This window comes from Dama dama, chromosome 11 (assembly GCF_033118175.1).
Source record: "Dama dama isolate Ldn47 chromosome 11, ASM3311817v1, whole genome shotgun sequence".
NCBI classification, from domain to species: domain Eukaryota; kingdom Metazoa; phylum Chordata; class Mammalia; order Artiodactyla; family Cervidae; genus Dama; species Dama dama.
The window spans coordinates 24,166,970-24,186,191 of NC_083691.1; the positions used below are offsets into that span (position 1 = coordinate 24,166,970).

Consider the following 19,222-nt stretch of genomic DNA (forward strand, 5'->3'; position numbering starts at 1 on the left):
GTTTTTATTTTTCTTTTTAATTTCTATCACCACTGACATATACCCTCCAGCTCCTAGACGAGGGCCTGACACACAATAGGAACTCCATACCGAGAGTGAATGAATGAAGTCATCGGTTCAGAAACACAAGTCCCATGACCCCTTGGAGCTTCTCCTCCCATAGAACAAACGTTTCTTCTGCTAGGCTCATGGAAGGAGAGGCTCTCAGGTCATCTGTTATTTCAGTCAGACAGTCTTTTCTGTTGTTTGTTTTTTGAACTTTTCATTTTGTGTCTGAACCCCAATTAGGGCTTCCCTGATAGCTTAGTTGGTAAAGAATCTGCCTGTAATGTCGGAGATCCCGGTTCGATTCCTGGGTCAGGAAGATCCACTGGAGAAGGGAGAGGCTACCCACTCTAGTATTCTTGGACTTTCCTTGTGGCTCAGCTGGTAAAGAATCTGCCTGCAATACAGGAGATCTGGGTTTGATCCCTGGGTTGGGAAGATCCCCTGGAAAAGGGAAAAGCTACCCAAGCAAGAGTGTTGCGATAGTCTCAACAGGTGAATGGCGAAGGGAGCCAGCCATACATACACAGGTATCCATTCTCTCCCAGACTCCCTTCCCGCCCAGGCTGCCACACACAACATTGAGCAGAGTTCCCTGTGCTGCGCAGTAAGTCCTTGTTGTTTTCTGTTTTAACTACAGGAGTGTGTACATTAGGTCTCTTATTTGGATAACAAAAAGGGAGAAGTAGTCATTCCGGGGGATGGGAAAGTGCATGGTCAGTGAGCCTGGTTCCAGTGAGGAACAGTATGAACCTCTAAAACAGAAACTGTGTTTTTGGGGAAAAGTAGAGGAAGAGACAGTCAGGAGAATCTGCTGAGGACTGATTACACAGGAACTCTGAATCCACAAAGCAGAAGCAAGGACACTCCTGGGAAGAAATGCAGCTTGATGCCTTGAGTGGGTTAGACGGTTACTGTGTAACCCAGGGCCTGAAGGCCATGGAAGCTACCGTGACTGTGAAAGTGAAAGTCACTCAGTTGTGTCTGACTCTTTCTGACCCCATGGACTATACCATCCATGGAATTCTCCAGGCCAGAATACTGGAGTGGGTAGCCCACCCACTGGAGTGATACAGGGAGTCACTGCCTCTCATCCTAATCTCTTTTCAGCCACTTGTTCGCCACGAGACTCAGAGCTAGAGCTGGGGAGTGGGGGCAGTGGGGAGGGTCGCCATCCCCTTCCCACTGCCCCCACTCCCCAGCTCTAGCTCTGAGTCTCTTCCTCATGGTCTACAGCCCTCTAGGACTGGCTAGATGACCTGGAAAACTCCTCCTTGCTCCAGCATCCTGATGTTTTAATGCAATGAGAATGTCCAACAATTTCTAAAAATGTATTCAGGCAACCTAAAGTCCCACCAGGAGCTAAGTTAATTAGAGACGGGATGAGACTTCCATTTAAGAAAAAGAACTGCGTGCTGACTGTTCTTCCACAAAGCCTCCCTGGTCTTGGTCCATGGAGCCCTTTGGATTTCCAGCTGTTTGGGAAGGATGGTGGAGACAGCTTCCCAACACTGGAGAATGCCACATGCTATCTGGAATTTGGCCACTGCTTCAGACAGAGTGCTTCTAGAGTTTACCTCTGAGAAAAAGCAGTAATTCAGAAATCAGGTAGAATGCCTAAATGACCCAAGAGAAATTCTTCTCAAGTCTTTGTATATTTCTGAAGCATCAGACAACATGATATATGCAAATGCACTAACTACAACGAGGGGCTTCCCTAGTAGCTTGGTGGTAAAGAATTCGCCTGCCAATGCAGGAGATGCAAGTTTGATCCCTGGGTTGGGAAGATGCCCTGGAGAAGGAAATGGCAACCCACTCCAGTATCGTTGCCTGGGAAATCACATGGACAGAGGAGCCTGGTGGGCTACAGTCCATGGGGTCATAAAAGAGTCTTGTACACGACTTAGTGACTAAACAACAACTAATTTTCATACATAGATAAAGTGGCTCCCAAAGTACCTAATAAGGAAATGCTTAGGCAGCTGGGTTTCATCTATCACGTGTATTCAAAGGTCTAATGTTAAAAAGTTTAAAAGTTTAATTCAAACTTTTTCCTTTGAAATTCCAGAAGCAACTGACAACCTGCCAGCCCTTGAAGCCCCAATCATGTCTCACTGCAATGACGATAATAGTAAAATTGTAACATGAAGGGAGTAGGTAGAGGATAATTTGAAAACACCAAAGCTATGTCCACTGACTTTCAAAAAATTCCAAGAGATGGTGAAATGATGCTGCTAACTGCCAAGACTCTGGAAGTCTACTTACTTTGCCCAGGAAATGGCAGTTGAAACAAGTAATGAATTATTTCAACATTTCTAGAAATTACCAGTAACAATGAAGATTCTGTGTCGTTGGCAAAACTCTGTTGATTCTGTTGAGTGATCTCTCCACCTACTTTTCACTTCACATGTGACTTGATTCAGCTGATACCCACCTCCACCCAATCCAACATCCCTCTTCTCCTTTGTCACAAGCTCCCAAGTTAGACCTGACCTCTTCCTTGTTATGGTCCTAATATATACACTCTGTATATCCTGTAAATATTTCTATCAAAATATAATACTCCTATGTGTCTCCTGAGCTTCCTGAAGGCAGGTGTTAATCAGTGGTCCAGCCTCCATACCCAGCACAGTCCTTAATAGAGGACAGGAAAGTTGGCACATGGTCAGGGAAGTAAAGGCACAAACATTTGCTCTTCTTAGAGACTAGAGCTCCACAGGCCATGGTCCCTGCAGTGGGCTGGCAGCAGAGAGCAGCCACGTGTAAAGGTGGCTATAAAGGGCTTCCCCTGGTGGTCCAGGGGTTAAGAATTCACCTTCCGATGCGGGGGGTGCAGGTTCAATCCCTGGTCGAGAAGCTATCCCACATGCCGTGAGGCCTGCATACTGCAGCTGGAGAGCCTGAGCCTCCTGGAACCCGTGCTGCACAATAGGAGACACCCACGTGTGCAACGAAGACCCCGTGCAGCCAAGACAGAGAGGGGGCTACAAAGGCTGGAAGGTTCTAGTGATGACCGGTATCTAGGAAGAGGGTGGAAAAGAGGAGAGGACTCCTCTGGCTGGAAGGACCTGGGAGGGCTTCCTGCAGGAGGGGGCTGTGGAGTGGGAGGACAATTGCTCACTCAATTGTCAGTGGGCCTTTGATGGCTGCGGAGGTCTGGGGTTGGAAGGATGGGAAGCCCCAAGTCCCCCGTGGCTGAAATGACATTCTCTGTGGGTAGAGAAGAGAGGCCTTTGGAGTGACCGCTGTGCAGAGGCCCGGCCATGAGACCTGTTGGCACATCCATCCTTGGGTTATGATGAAGTGGTGGGACCAGTCTTCCTAGGTGGCATTTAAAGCTGCTACAAAGATGGTTCTCTGCCAAGCAAACTTACGTCCACCACCAGCCTGGGGCCGGTGCTGCTGCTGGTGCCGGTCTGAGGCCGGTCTGGGGCTGGTCCGGGGCAGGGGCCTGCCCTCTGCTCCTCTGCCCCTCTGGGAACCCTCTTCCAGCACCTTCCCTCAGACTTGCCATTCTTGTCCACCTGTCTGCCTGTCTTCCTAAAGGATGAATCCTTACAGCACAGGGACCGGGACTGACTCATGTTTGAATCCAAAACAGGCCGTTCAGGGAATACGTATTTCCGAATACATGGAAAACTGAGTGTATGGAAGAAGGTGTGGATGCCAAAGTCTGTATCCAAGGACCTCTCACCGGAGTGCCGGCCATCACCTTAGAGCAAGAGGGAAGGAAAGAGGAGGGGCCAGTGGGGGAGGGGGGAAATGTGAGCGAGAAGGAGGAATGAATGAAAGGAAGAAAGGGAAGAGGGGAGAAAAGAAAGAAGAAAGGAAGGGGAGAGGGAGGGAAAATCGTTCCCCCCACTTTCACATCTAGTCTAATAAAGATGTAACTGGATTCAGACTCCTGGGGGTCTCATCTTAGGTCTGACAATTAAAAGAAAGAAAACCTGAGTCATCAGAAGAGCCAAATACAGCCTCAGTGATGCCCAAATTAACTTCTGAAAAAGACATCTCCTCCCGCAGCTAGGAGGAGTTGGCCAGTGAGTCACTTTCACAAAAGGAGACTTGTGGAGCTGTCTCAGCATTACTGTGAAGCTGAGCTGGGCGAAGTCCAAGGTCAAGGACAGATGTGGCAAAGGAATAGTGTCTCCTCACCAAGTGGGGCTGGAATTGCACTGTGGGATGCTCTGTGAAATAAAAGCCCTGGCAAGGCAAGAAGGCCTGCATTCTGAAGTGGTCCTCACTGCTTTTGGCCTCGGAGCAGGTGGGCTGGCAGTGGGTCCCGTCCCAGGTAAGTCCTGTCCACTACTCTTCATTCATCTTTCCTGATAGGTATCAGTGCGGGCACAGAGGACCCTGAAGACTCCCAAAATGACGTCACTCAACCCCTGGCTTCCCAATCCTCATCCTCCGATAAACAGGATTATTTAGCAGCTGCTGACCCTCAATGCTGCACTCAATGCCATTTTAAGCGCTGCCCACAAATAATCTCACTTAATTCTCACAATAACTCTCCAATGTAGATAAGTAGTTGGCTTTCAGAGATACTAAATCTATGTATTTCTGCCACAACCAAGAGCTTTTCTTTGGGCAAATGTAAGAGCTTGCAGTTAAGTACTTTCTCCACTAAGGGGCGGGCTCATCTCCCGTTAAAAGTGCCGGTCAGGCTTCCCTGGTAGCTCAGATGATAAAGAACCTGCCTGCCGATGCAGGAGACATGAGACTCAGGTTCTATTCCTGGGTTTAGAAGATCCCCTAGAGAAGGGAATGGCTATCTACTCCAGTATTCTTGCCTGGAGAATTTTGTGGACAGAGGAGCCTGGCAGTATACAGTCCATGGTGTCACAGAGTCACTACTAAGAGACTAACACTTTTCACAAAAGAAGTTTGTCCTTTTCACAAAACGGACAAAGCAGAGGGATCAGTTTCAACGCCCTGAATACATTCTAAACGTTGCTCCTCTTGGTAGTAAAACGGGCTCACATTCACAGCTGTGGCGCTCAGTACTCACTGAACACATTAACTGACTTCACTCCTGTTCTCGGTCACTTCAAAAGCATTGGTCTTGACCACTTTGCTGGAAATGGAGCCGTGACATTTGGTGGGAAAGAAAAATGAATAGATTCACCCGTTTGGCTTAGTAAGCATCCTCCTTCCCAGCCTCTTCCCCTAAATTTCTCAAATTACCTTTTCCACTCAGGGAAATGTGTCTGGTGGCTGAATCAACTTGACTCCAGTTGCAAAAGGGAAAGAGAGAAAGAAAGGAAGAAAGAAAGAAAAGAAGGAAGGAAGGGCTGAAATCCTATTCAAGCTGATCAGAATGAATTCTGACTGCTCATTTTCATGCAACATCCGCTTAAAATTATATTGCGGATCTGGAAAATTCTCTGGAAGTGTAAACCGGGAAAGCAGGAGATCCTCCGTTAGTGATCAGGACCCCACCCTGTACATATAAACAGAGGCAGGAGGTGTGCAGAAGTAGAGTGTTGTTTTCACAAAGGATGCTCTGGCAGGAAACTCAACATACACAGAGGGGTTAGCAGAGTGACTGTGGAACTTCCCTGTTTGGGCTGATCCAGCAAGACCACAATTAAACCAAACACACAAGCTCACCAAGTTTATCTCCAGATTTCTGTTTAAGCCCAGCCCTGCTCTTGATGACTCAACCATGCACTATCCTGGTTTAAACTTGACCCTGCAGCCGGGGTTCCCAGGCTGGTGTCTGTGGCCACAAATGACTAAATTTGAAAGTTGTGCCCTGCATATGCTCCAGGGCGGCCAGCTCTCACAGACAGATCAAGTATTGTTTAGGCTACTCCTAAATTCCACTTGAAGATAGCAAATTGTTAACTCAAGCACCAGGTCAGGGGCTGCTGCTCCGCAGTTCCTAGCAGCTGAGAACCCAGCTCAACAAAGCAATCCCAGGTCATTTGGTGGAGTAGAGGGCGGAATGTGGGAAACACAGTGAAGAGACTGCGGAGACACTGGCTCCCCTTTCACTTACTAGCCTATGGCCTTGGCCGTGAATCTGACCCAGGTGGTAAAGAACCCGTCTCCCGATGTAGGAGACATAAGAGACACAGCTTCAATCCCTGGGTCGAGAAGATCCCCTGGAGGAGGGCATGGCAACCCACTCTAGTATTCTCATCTGGAGAATCCCATGGACAGAGGCGCCTGGAGGGCTACAGTCCCTGGGGTCACACAGAGTTGGACACACCTGAAGTGACTAAGCACGCATGCACGCACACACTAGATTAAGGATGTGAAGTTCCAGTGTCAGATCTCCCTTTCATCCTGTGTATCACAAGTAAATGGTTGTTTCAGGACTGATTGTCTTAAGATAAATGAAACCAGGGGTTTCCCCTTGTACTAGTTTCATATTCATTTTGTTTTAAGGGTGAGTTCATTTATTGACAGCCCCCTTCCCGCCCCCAGCACCCGCCACCTGGCACAAATCACAGCACAAAAAGTAAGCAGGGATGGCATTCAGTAAGCCCCCCACGTCAGACCAGGTCTTAGGCTGAGGGCTTGTCATGCAGGATCTGCACCCTGGGGCCTGGGACAAGAAGGCTACACCATCTTTACTGCTGCCACTTTCCACAACGCCTCCCACTGTCCTGGCCTCGATGTACTCATCGGAAAAAAAGATCAGACAGAAGCAAGACCGAGTGATCTCACAGAACCCTCTAAAGACAACTTTTATGAAATTTCCAAGGCAGAGCTCTCTCAATAAGTCTTTGTTAAAATAGAAAACCCAGGTGTTTAAATGCAACACTTACTTAAGATAAAACACACACACACAGACAGAAAACAAGCAACCCACTGTATGCAGCAATTAATCACCGTAACTCACTACACTGACCACTAGGCCACTAGCATCTCTCAGAACCAACACCAGCAGCTCCCGTTCATCTCCAACCGTCCCTGCCAGGGTGTGACCCAAAAGATGCCCAGGGCGCACACGGCCAGCGCCCCCTTCCTACCCTCTGCCTGGGGAGCCAGTTGGCATGGTGACGCCTGAGACATTCTTCACTCAATTCCTCCCTTCCCTTTCACTCTATTATCACTGTGTGAGATCTTGCCCCAGAAGAACAGAGAAATCCTGAGGGTGAGGTCTGATGTCAGGGGAAAACAAGCAAGTCTTTGTCAGGCCGTTCAAGGAGGAGGCCCAGTCCGGGCTCTCTGGCCGCACACAGAGGGGCCTGTGCTTGCCCTGCCTGGAGCCTGGTGGCCCTTCACCGGGGCATCCAGAGCCCTCTTCCTCACCTGACATTGGAGCTGAGCATAGTGAACGGATTTCCACTTGGCAAGCAGGTATTTCACACCAAAAGGGCTTAAAGCAGAGGTTCTACCCACACTCATGCCAGAGAACCACCCACAAGAAATCCACCCTCTAAGCTGTTCCTCCCACTCAGCACGGTAACCCCTTCCCTATTCATCCTTAGTCAGCTCCTCCATCCTTCTCTCCGCCTACTTTCCACTCCCCCGACCCAGGCTCCCGCCTCCATCTCCTCCTTGCTACCCCCTCCTCTCCAGACTCCCGGCTCCTCTGAGAAGCCACCTGGCTCAAGGAACTCTCCAGCCTCTGGTCTCCGACGAGGCTTCACTTGTTTCATTAGACAGAAGGAGGTGTCCCACACTTGTGACGTCTCACTGTGTTTATCATGTTGCTGACTTCAGCTTTGAAACGTCATCATCTAGGAAAAGTTCTGCTTGGGGGTGGTGGGGGCGGGGGTGTGGATTTCCCCTGGTGGCTCAGACATTGCAAGAATCTGCCTGCAATGTAGGAGACCCCAGTTTGATTCCTTGGTGGGGAAGATCCCTTGAAGAAGGGAATGACAACCCACTCCAGTATTCTTGCCTGGAGAATTCCATGGACAGAGGAGCCTGGCAGGCTATAGAATCCATGGGGTCACAAAGATTCAGACATGACTGAGTGACTTTCATTTTCACTTTTTCACAGGACAAGTTCTGCATGCAGGAGACGCCTAATAAACGGCCATTAAATGACTGAACCCACAGCTCATCCCAGAAATGGAGTTGAGTACTGAAGTGAGGTTTTAGCAAGGAGATCAAACCAGACAGTCCTAGGGGAAATCAACCCTCAATATTCATTTGGAAGGACGGATGCTGAAGCTGAAGCTCCAATATTTTGCCCACCTGATGTGAAGAGCTGACTCCTTGGAAGAGACCCTGATGCTGGGAAAGATTGAGGGTAGAAGGAGAAGGGAGTGACAGAGGATGAGATGGTCGGGTGGCATCATCGACTCAATAGACATGAGTTTGAGCAAATTCCAGGAGATGGTGAAGCACAAGAAAGCCTGTGTGCTGCAGTCCATGGGATCGCAAAGAGTCGGACACGACTGAGCGACTGAACGACAAATTGCCCCAGAACCCTGGCTAGCAGCAGGGTCAGGGCAGAGAGAGCTGACTGGCAGGAAGGGAAGCCCGCAGGGCGCTGATGGCCAAAGCCGCGCCCACATGGACCACTCCACAGGACTCCTCTCTCCGCCAGTTTGCAGCCTGCTCCTGCCCCAGGCTTCCTTCCTGCTTTCCAGGTCAGTTGCAGGCTCCCTCCCAGGACTTCTGGGCTGGCAGCTTACAAGTCCCCAGGGAAGAAAGGAAGCCTGCCGTCAGGGCCAAGCCCAGCACTTGAACTTCTCCGGGCTGGAAGACTCAGCTGCAAGGAGGCTGGGGGGTCTGGAATGGGGGACAGAACAAGGGAACAGCTACACTGAGGCTCCCGGCAGAAGGCTGGGAGGACGGGGTGCAGCTGAGCCCTCCATGTACTCTATACTGGCTCAGCTGTTCTGGTTCCAGGGCTGTGGGAGGCCCTCCACGAGGAGGTGGGGGCTCTTGTTTCTCACCTTCTATAGCTTTCTGGTGGTGATGATGCAAATCAAGTCCTACACAGGGGTCCTGTGGGACTACAGGGGAATTCAAGGACCCTCCTTGGGGAAAAGTTCAGAAACAGGAGTTGGACAATCAAGCCCAATACCTCCTAGTGATGATGGAGGAGGGAAGGGGTGTCCAGAGTCAAAAGTGTGTCCATGCCAGGCCTGGACTAGAACCCAAGTGCACCCTGATGTCTGTCCTTCATTCTATCCCTCCTTCCCTTTCTCCCTCTTCCTCCTTCTCCTTCTCCCTCCCTCCCTTCCCTCCTTCCTTCTTCCTCCCCTGCACAGCAAGGTATAGTGTGCTGCCAGCACCAGAGGGATCTACAGAGGATTTCCAGGCACATGAACCCCTGACTCCATGATGAGCTGCTGCAGTCTGAAGCCCTATTTATAGGCTTCCCCGGTAGCGCAGTGGTAAAGAACTCACCGGCCAATGCAGGAGATACAGGAGACGTGGGTTTGATCCCTGGGTTTCGAAGATCCAGGAAATGGCAACCCACTCCAGTATTTCTTGCCTGGAAAATCCCACGGACAGAGGAGCCTGGTGGGCAACAGCCCATGGAGTCACAAAGAGTCGGACACGACTCAGCACGCATGCACACTTTCCCCTATTCATAGATAGGGTGACACGCAGCGTGGGGCTGTGGAAGAGGGGCAGTCAGAAGAGGGCCTGAATCCTGACCACCTCAGAGCTGTGGGCCTCGGGCGAGATGCTTCGTCTTCCTGAGCTGCAGGCTCCTCTGCCACGGCCAGTACCCAGACTCCCTCCTGTTGTGCTTCTGAACGTACAGTACCATGACCTTCAGCGACCTTGGCACATCGGGGATGCGTGCACATCAGCAAGGCCAATTCTCACCCGCATCCATCTCCAGACAGCAAGCGTGCCTGAAGGTCATGGGCACCAGGCTCTCTGCTCGGTTAACATGAATGTGTGCACACTTGTATGCTGGCTTCCCAGGTGACACAGTGGAAAAGAATCTGCCTGCCAGTGGAGGACCCAAGAGATGCAGGTTCGATCCCTGGGCTGGGAAGATTCCCTGGAGTAGGAAATGGCAACCCACTCCAGTATTCTTGCTGCAAAATTCCATGGAGAGAGGAGCTTGGCGGGCTACAGTTCATGGGGCTGCAGAGAGTTGGACACAACTGAGGGACTATGCATGCACACACATACATGTATATATATGCACTTTCATATATATCAGACCCATTTACACATGAGAATGTGCATATACGTAACATCTATATCTAGATTTTTTTTCCTAAGAGAAACATAGGACAGATACAGTTTCAAAAATCTCCTGCCTCCTCCTTTCTACTTCTTTTCTTGGTCCTCTTTATCCGATTCTGATCACTAACAATCTCCAAGCGGTCAGAGAAGGGATGAACTCAAATTAGTCAACGATTATTTTTAGTTTCTCTAGGGAATGAGGTGGGAGGATGAGGAGGTAGCGATTAATGTTTTTTTTTCAAAGCAGAGCTGAGGCATTATCTGCGCTACTTCCTCCCCAGCGTCATCACGGAGGACTGAGTGTTCGCCCTTATTTATGAGAGTGCTGTTTTGTACTTTCAACCAGCCCCCAACTCCTACTCATCCTTCAAAACCTAGCTCACATGGCCCCTCTTGGAAGAATTCCCTGACTTGCCTGAGCAGAGGGCAGGCTCCCTCTCTGCACCCACATCACTTTGTTTATGCTGAGGCTCTTGCCCACCATCTGCTCCTGTTACTGCTGGTTTCTCTGTCGTTGTCACGAGCTATGAATTACTTTAAAGGCTGACCGGGCTTGATTTATCTGGATGCTCCCAGACCTAGCATGGTGGCTGGTGCATCGTGAGGATTCAGGTAGTGTCTGTTTAATGCATGTGTACAATTCCATTCACCTGCTGGGAAAGACTGAAGACAGGAGAAGGGGTCGATAGAGGATGAGATGGTTGGATGGCACCACTGATTCAATGAACATGAGTTTGAGCAAGCTCCAGGAGACGGTGAAGGACAGGGAAGCCTTGTGTGCTGTAGTCCATGGGATTGCATAGAGTCGGACAGAACTGAGCGACTGAGCAACAATGACAACAATGATTCTAAAGAGAACACTCTTAGTTTAGTGTTCAACAGACAGCGAGGGTTCAGAAATGGGTATCACCACTTGCTTGCTGACTAGAAAAAACAGATCGAGATCTACATTCCATTATTTCTACTAGAATAGCATGGACTGTTGCCAGCCACTCTCTCCCATCAGAGACAAGACTCGTGTTCTAACCATTTACCAGTAATTTGTGCACCAAGAAGCAGGTACAGCGCCATCAGCATTCACTATTCCCAGGGACCTCGTAGTGGAAAGGTTGGGTACCATACCCTCACAAGCATCTCACTCAGTTATCTGTATGAACCTGTTTTACAGCTGAGGTATGATCATATACTATCAGAAGGAGTAGACGTAAAATCAGCACTTTACAGAACAGGGGGTCAAATAAAAGTTGACCCTTTGCTTTGTAAAACTACCTCATCAGGTCCATCCGTCTTCACTTAAGGCTCTGTTACCAGCTCTGAGCTGTCCTCAGGATTCACCCAACCCTCTCGGCCTGACATTCAAGGCCCCTGGTTAGTCCTCCCACCTTCTGTCTCTGAATGAGTCTTTCTTGCTCAGACTCACCTCAACTTCACAGCCACAGGTCCTCCGAGAGGCAGCCCTTGTGTACGCCTGTCTTTTACCTGGAAATGCCCAAACTTTCCCTGAAGTTTCCCGCCCTCCCTGCTATTCACCTGGCAGACTACTCCCCTTACTTCCAGGTCTCAGTGGAGACAGCGTGTCCCTAGGAAGCTTCCTCAGCTATGCCCCTCATTCTGCTTACATTATCCCAGGGACAGGGAGCTCACCACCTCAAATGCTCCATCTCTTGGCTCCCTCACACCCACTCTCCTCTGATAAGTGGTGTGCTGTCTAATTACTAGCAGGCTTCTCAGGAAAGCCATAAACCACCCGAGGGCAGGGGTTGGGTCTCAGCATCTTTTCCCCAGGTGTCTTGCACTGGTAACAACGCAGAATAGGCACTCACAGGTTTGCTGAATGGATTGGTCCTCACTCAACCCAAAAGGCCAGGCTTGGCAACAGTCTAGGTGAATGAATTCCAGGAGAATTGGTACCAGCAACTTGTGGGAGGTACCAGCAGAAAATTCCCACTCTGGCAAATTGCTTCCAAAGTAACCAAATTAGGACAACTGCTCACTTGGACCTGATTTATTGATGCATATTCTCCAAGCAGCCTTGAACGAGTGCCTGGCCACAGGCTCCTAGAGTGGGGCCAAGTCTCATTTATCCCCAGAGTCTCACTATCGAGTGCCCAATACAGGTTTGGGAATGAATGGTGAGTACTCTATTGGGCAAGAACATCCATCTTTATTTCTATTTCAGGATGTTTCAGGGATGAGGCCCTTGAGATATTCTGGGGAAGAGGGAGGAAGGATAGAGGAGGCTCTGGAAAAGTCAACCAGAACATAAAAGCCCAAGTCTTCACAGTGGCTCACAAGGCCAGCACCACCTGCCCACTCCTCCTGTCCTTACCTCCTTCCACTGTCCCTCGTTCCTTCTGCTCCAATCCTATTGGCCACTTGCAGTTTCCTGTAGCCCAAGCACATCCCCACTTCACAGCCTTTGTTCCCACTTTCCTTCAAGCCTCCATCCCCAACTTTGTTCAGATCCTGCTCCAGTGACACCTAGTCAGGCGGGCTTCCCTGGTATCCTGCCGAAAACAGGAGGCTGGGGGATACAGGCATACGGGCACTGCTATCAGTCTGAATTGGCTTTATGGTCATTATTTTTTTGCTTTATTTTTTCCATAACACTTAATACTACCTGGGATAATATATGCTTGTTTATTTACTGACACGCCCTTGATCCCATCAGAATGCAAGCTCAAAGGGAACAGGAATTTTGCCTTGTTTTGTACAGATCCCTAACCCCGAGAAAGCCCCTGCTGTGTAGACATGCTCCATTCATGTTTGTGGAATGCATGGATGGCTGGATAAATGAATGCCCCATAAGAGCTAACAGTTAAGGAAGAAAACCAACGCTGTGGGCCTGGACAAACACGTGCTTGAAACCTAACTGTCTCGCTGAGGGGTCAGGAAACCTGCCCCCAAAGCAGCTGATCCCAGCTGTTAAGGACATTTGTCTGGATGTTGGAAGTATGCTGGTCTGAAGCGGGAAAGCTGCTGGCGGTGAGTTAGTTCTCAGCTACTATCTGATGGGACAAAGGATGTACTCAGGAGGCTGGGAGGGTGGTAACAGAGCAAACCTTCAAATAGTTGAACCGCAGATGGTGGTCTGTCAAAGCCAGAAGAGGGAAGGTTGCTACTGAAGAGGAATGCTGAAATAGAGAGCTGTTTGCAGTTCTTCTCTTCTTTACTTGTGTGTGTAGACTAACCTTCCCTAGGGTTTTGGCCACAGGTTCAAAGGGAGCCCAATGGGGGCTCAAAGCTGTATTGAAATACAAATACAATAAGGTTGATCAGGGAAAGAAGCTGACATTTTTTTTGAGTGTTTACCATCAGCAAGAACCCACACCAATGCATTATCGTCTCCTTGGAGCCTAAGCACACGCCTTCAACGCAGCAGGGACTGTCCCCATCTTACAGTGGGGAAACTGAAGCTCAGGAATTTACGATGATCTAAGCAAAAATCACTCAAGCAAAAAATAGCAGAACTGAGATGTGAAATCAAGTCTGTCTAATTTCAAAAGTTCTTCTCCTTCCTCTGAATTATGCTACAACTCAGGGACCCCTCAGGGGAAAGAAACCATAAGAGGAAGAAAGGCAAGGAGCACAAGACAAATCAGTTCCCCTAAGAATGAGAATCTGGTATAAGGAACAAGTCTGGGACAAAATAACCCCAGGACCTCAGAACTGGAAAATACCTGAGAAATCACCTGGTCTTACCTTCTGTCTGTCAAGCTTTATGAAATGCTTCTGATTTTGCTTTTCAGGGAAAAATCAAAATATGTAAATGAAAAAGAAGAGCTTTAGGAGAAGACAGCAGAAAGTAACAGCGGCAGCCACTGAAAGAGTAACAAACGGGTGTGTGGTCATCACGGCGTACTGCCACCTCCTTCATGACTGCTGACCTTGGATGTGTGGGTGCCCTGGGCCAGCTTAAAGGAGATGCACTAATACCCCAAAGTCCCAGCAGACAAAATCAGCAGATCTTAAGTCACCTGGGAAGAATATCAGCTGTGTCAGGTCCATGTTCAAATAAGTTCAAGTAGGTGTGACCCTCTCCCCTTCCAGGTAAGAAGAAAAGTATCCAAAACTGACTGGGAGGCAGTGGAGGAGAAAAAAACCAAGGTGCTGGTGATGAGGGAAGAGGCACACAGTACTCTGTAGTGGTGCACCGCGGTGCCAAATTTACCTCGAAATTCAGCTGATTTTACCTCTCAAAATGTTATACCAAGTGAGACACCAGCCAGGCCTCCGGCATGAGACTTAAATTCATGCCAGGTCAGCTACTTCTCTCCTTGCTGGTCTCAATCCGGATGGCCAGGATGGGCAGAAAGAAACCCTCAGATGGATTCTGCAGGGACAGAGCAACCTACAAGGATAGCTCTGAGCTGTTCCCCCTCCACCTTTCAAGCTCCTCTGTTTCTTGCCTAAACACTCAGAAGACTCATGTAGCAAATGCTCCCACTCAATATGCAGTTACAGAACCTGGGGACAGTTCACCACTTCAGAATGACAGCTACTTTGAAATACACATCAGTTCTTCATTATATCCTTGCTTTTTCCTTTTTTCTCCTTGTACATGTATGTGGTGTAAGGAAGCATGACTTCCAATCAGAGATGAGAAATCTGGCGGAAGGACCATACTTGAGACTTCCAGGTATTCCGGGAGCCCGAATATCACAGATTCTCTGCACTGAAAATGCTGGTCATCACCATGCTGTCGGCTAAAAGCAAAGACAGTTGTTTCTTACCTGGAGATCTCTCCCGAGACTCGGAGTCACCAATCCAGGCTGATGGAATGAACCAGATGAGCAGCTGTTCCGCCAAGACAAGTCTGGCTCCCCAGATCAGGGCTGTGGCCCCTGAGAGTCCTGTGGTTTCTCTGTCCCTGGTGAGTGATAATCTGCAGAAAGGGAACACAAGTCATGTTACTAGGAGAGGCCATTTCCTCTTCTACTCTGGCCATAACACATTCGTTTACACAGAGCAGAGAGAGCCCCAGAATCACCGATTACCAGGGACGGAAGAAATGCAACAACCTTGTCACATGTAGTTGGGGAAACTGAGGCTCAGAGAAAAAAAGAGCCTCACTCAAGGGTCCTGCCACTTGGAGGGAGACTCCAGATCAGAACGTGTCTCTGACTCTTTGGCCGCTGGAATTTTAAAACAAATTTTTAAAAAGCAGCCACATGACCCATCCGATTTCTCAAACAAGTGGTCATTGACCTTGATGGAACTCTCTGTTTTTCTTTTTCTTTTTTAAAACAGATTTTCCAAAAGAGAGGTGGCACTTTTTCCAGAATGTTGTTTTTGTAGTTTTCTGTAGTATTACCCTCTGGGAGCTGAATGAGTAAAACAGTCCACCTCAGGCATGTGGTTGGGATGGTTCTCCCTGTTTCCCATTAGAAAAATACTGTTATGGAAGAGAGGGACCCATGAGCACAGTGGTGGGTGGACTTGGTTTTTTAATGAGAGTCGTCTGTATACCAGCCCCTAGGTCTGCTGATCTGTCTCTGTCTCTCTCTTTTTGTCTATCTGTCACTACATGTTTCAGGAAAACACAGAAATACACATGGACTCTCCTCCCATGAGTATCATCCATTATATGATTTTCCCCCTTTTTTTTTTAATTAAACTGTAATTGATTTACAATATTGTGTTAGTTTCTGGTATACAGCAGTTATTCAGTTATGGTGGTGGTTTAGTCACTCAGTTGTGTTCAACTCTTGTGACCCCATGGACTGTAGCCTGCCAGGTTCCTCTGTCCATGGGATTTCCCAGACAAGAATACTGGAATGGGTGCCATTTCCTCCTCTAGGGGATTTTCCTGACTCAGGGATTAAACCCACATCTCCTGTATTGCAGGCAGATTCTTTACCAACTGAGCTACCAGAGAAGCTGATTCAGTTATACATATATACATATATGTGAGTATATCCATTATGGTTTCTTACTGCATGTTGAACATAAATCCCTGTGCTACACAGTTCAGTTCAGTTCAGTTCAGTCGCTCAGTCGTGTCTGACTCTTTGTGACCCCAAGGACTGCAGCACATCAGGCCTCCTGGTCCATTACCAACTCCCAGAGCTTGCTTAAACTCATGTCCATCAAGTTGGTAATGCCATCCAACAATCTAATCCTCTGTCATCCCCTTCTCCCGCCGTCAATCTTTTCCAGCATCAGGGTCTTTTCCAATGAGTCAGCTCTTCGCATCAGATGGCCAAAGCATTGGAGTTTCAGCTTCAACATCAGTCCTTCCAATGAATATTCAGGACTGACTTCCTTTAGGATTGACTGGTTGTATCTCCTTGCAGTCCAAGGGACTCTCAAGAGTCTTTTCCAACACCACAGTTCAAAAGCCTCAATTCTTCAGTGCTCAGCTTTTTTATAGTTCAACTCTCACATCCATACTTGACTACTGGAAAAACCATAGCTTTGACTAGATGGACCTTTGTCAGCAAAGTAATGTCTCTGCTACAGAGCAGGACCTTGTTGTTTTATTATGTGATTTTTCTGAACACTGTACATTTGAACAGCCACTTCTCTGTGCAAAACATCAAAACCAAATAAGGGATCCCACATTTATGAAGCAAAGCATTCACATCATGTGAATCCTATAGATATAGTTTCCTAATTTATCCTCAAAAATGTCCCCTAAAGGTACCATGAGCTCCATTTTCCCAAAAGGTTAGACCTAGAGCCGAGTTGGAGAGAACTAGAATGCCCTGCAGAGTCATAAAGAAAATTCGGTGCAGAATTAGGTATGGACTCATCCCTGACTCCGAAATCCGTGTTTTGTTCATCTTAACTGGACTGCAGTTATTAGGCCAAAAAACACTAGGAGCTGTCTTATTTTCCAGTATGTTAGCTTGAAGACAGGCGAAAGTTCTCTGGCAGCTGTTCATGCTGTCAGGACATGAAGGGTTATTCTCTTAGATTCTCCTTAAGACAGGAGGCTCCAAGGGCCCTGGCTTCCTGTGTGCTGCCAACCAGGGCTCACGTGCTCCAGAAACGCTGGGCTGGCCCTGGCCCCGAGCAGCCAGAGGGCCCGTCAGGAAATCATGATTATCAACGGCCAGCCTCTGTTCCTGGACAAGGGACAGGCTGGAGAGATGGTGGGGGGTGGAGAAAGGGGAAGAAAAAACAGGAAGTGGCGGGGGAAGGGAAGGAAATGATAGAGAAAACACAGCAACTCCTGCCTGATGAGAAAGGGATTTCTGAGCCCTGCATTTTGGGAAACCAGGTCACGGTGGTAGCGGGGTGGGGAGTGGGGGGATCAGGGATGGGCCATGGCGAGAAGTTAGTTTCCTCCACATTTGGGGTCGTGCCCATGAATTCCCAGCAGAGCACAGGCCAAGAAAAAGGGTGCCCGCCGCAGGTGCTGTGTCCCAGGGGCACCTGACTATAGACCTGGAGAAGGTGGCTTTCTAAAGAAGAATCCAGGGGAGACACCTCTCTCACCTCTTGGTTGTGGCTGAGGCCAGATGTGTCACAAAAGGACCTGGAAACTTTCGAGGCAATCAGTATCAGGGGGTGTGATTCCGTCCCCACCCCCATCCTGATCAAATGTTCTCAAAATTAGAACCATTTTCACATGTTTGGTTAGGACTTGATCTCCCCCAGTGGGGTCCAGCAAGAATCACACTTTCTTCTATCGCAAGACTATGAGAGTCAAGGCTAGCAGAATGCTGGGTCTCCTCCAGACCATGACTCTAAGTACTTCCAGAATCTTTTCCTATCATTTTGTTCACTTTACTTAATTACAGACACAACAAAAGTCCCCCAACTCCCAATGGGCACCATTGAGGCTGGCAGTTACCTGGTAAGCTGCAACCACACAAATAGAAAGCTAGACTAATAACCTAATCACTCTGTAATATCAATACTAATAATACTTTACAGGATCTGAATGGGTACTAGAGGGTAGGCAGGGAACACAGAGCCCCCCCAACAGGCAAGTCCTCGATACCAGTCCTACCCACTCCAGCAGTTCCCCAAACTCGTTGTGCATCTAGAGAAGCTAAAAAAAAAAAAAAAAAAAGTACAGCCCAACCTGCAGTAGGGGCCAAGCTTCTGGAGAGATCTATGTCATCACTGGCTCTGGCCCACGGACCAGCATTTAGACAGCTTGGATCCTCACCCAGCCCTCACAGGGTCCCACCTCCTTGCATCTTGTCCATTCAATCATGGAGACCCTCCCAAGGAGAAGCCTGCTCCAGGGTTCTGACCTTGATTCTGTAAACTACTCCCCCACCATCCAGATAAACACAGAGCAATGAAAAGCAAGCGTATCTTTGAAAGGAATCCAAGCTCTTTGAAGGGATGGCTGGCGGTTTCCTGTTTGAGTCACCCACAGGCCAGAGGTCCGTCAGGGAGCACAGCGTCAAGTGAAGAAAGACACTGACAACTTCCGCCTCTGGTCCCCACCAGCAGCCCAACCTCACACAGCATCAGCACGGGTCCGCTCCTGTTGCCACGGTTACGAGTGACCGGAGCCCCAGGGAGGAAACCGGCACCGCCCGAGACCATCAGTAGGCGGCGCTGTGGCAGCACCTGAGTGCTCGTGCTCAGTGCTGTCTGACTGGCCCGCCAGGCGCCTCTGTCCATGGGATTCTCCAGGCAAGAGTACTGGAGTGGGTTGCCACATCCTCCTCCAGGGGATCTTCCTGACCCAGGGATCAAACCCGTGTCTCCTGCGTTACAGGCGGCTTCTTTATCACCTGAGCCACCAGGGAAACCTCTCTTGTCAATATCTTGTCCACTTTGGTCATTTTAACAGCTTTTTGATCAGAGACGTATTAATACATCTTTTGTTACCCGAACATTATTGACTGGAGTGTTCCAATACTCACTTATATTACAAATCGCTGGTCACAGACGTCAGTTTCTGCAAAAACTCCCGGATCAATAACGTGTTAAGAGAGGGACAAAGCATGGTGTTATTAGCCTTTGTTAAAAATGGGGAAGCTGAAACCCAGAGACATAAAATGACGTCTCCGGGTTCACATGACAGAACCGAAACTAGAACGGGCAGCTCCTCACCTTCTCCAGTCTCGTGATCTGGGACCTT

General features: G+C 48.8%; 1 protein-coding gene across 2 annotated transcripts in view; it reads right to left on the reverse strand.

Annotated features, from left to right (window-relative positions):
* CYRIA (CYFIP related Rac1 interactor A) overlaps positions 1-19,222 on the reverse strand; it is a 99,052-nt gene that overhangs the window by 40,572 nt on the left and 39,258 nt on the right. For both annotated transcript variants that reach the window (XM_061154836.1, XM_061154835.1), the window contains exon 2: positions 14,904-15,055. The gene's annotated coding sequence lies outside the window, so the exon portion shown is untranslated. The remainder of the gene's footprint in view (positions 1-14,903; positions 15,056-19,222) is intronic.